We start from the raw sequence: 786 nt of genomic DNA on the forward strand, positions 1-786 counted from the left end.
CGGCTTCTCTCATCTAAACGTGGACAGCGTTGATTTATTTGAGAATCCCCAGCTAGCACAAGTACCATGGGAATACGTGTCGTTATACGCTGGTGATTGCATCTACTTACCTTCCCAATATTTACACCAGGTGGGTTTGTTATGGCTGTGTATTAGGTGGTGAGATATGTGCCAAAGTATATTGCATTCACCACGTTAATCAATGAAGTTCCCTATGTTTGACAACTATGAGTGTAACTGTATTTTAACAATGTCACCCCAGATTTTACCCTGCTGTTAGGTGTCTATGCAAACAAGCAGAGCCAAAGTATATTGCATTCACCACATTAATCAATGAGGTTCTCTATGTTTGACAACTATGAGTGTAACTGTATTTTAACAATGTCACCCCAGATTTTACCCTGCTGTTAGGTGTCTATACAAACAAGCAGAGCCAAAGTATATTGCATTCACCACATTAATCAATGAGGTTCCCTATGTTTGACAACTATGAGTGTAACTGTATTTTAACAATGTCACCCCAGATTTTACCCTGCTGTTAGGTGTCTATACAAACAAGCAGAGCCAAAGTATATTGCATTCACCACATTAATCAATGAGGTTCCCTATGTTTGACAACTATGAGTGTAACTGTATTTTAACAATGTCACCCCAGATTTTACCCTGCTGTTAGGTGTCTATACAAACAAGCAGAGCCAAAGTATATTGCATTCACCACATTAATCAATGAGGTTCCCTATGTTTGACAACTATGAGTGTAACTGTATTTTAACAATGTCACCCCAG

At 38.8% G+C, this 786-nt stretch overlaps 1 protein-coding gene across 1 annotated transcript in view; it reads left to right on the plus strand.

The window, feature by feature from the left end:
- The first annotated feature begins 7 nt into the window (after window positions 1–7).
- LOC100176870 overlaps window positions 8–786 on the plus strand; it is a 5463-nt gene continuing 4684 nt past the window's right edge. The window contains exon 1 of the mRNA XM_002127742.5: window positions 8–130. The gene's annotated coding sequence lies outside the window, so the exon portion shown is untranslated. The remainder of the gene's footprint in view (window positions 131–786) is intronic.

Source organism: Ciona intestinalis, unplaced genomic scaffold (assembly GCF_000224145.3).
Source record: "Ciona intestinalis unplaced genomic scaffold, KH HT001248.1, whole genome shotgun sequence".
NCBI classification, from domain to species: Eukaryota; Metazoa; Chordata; class Ascidiacea; order Phlebobranchia; family Cionidae; genus Ciona; species Ciona intestinalis.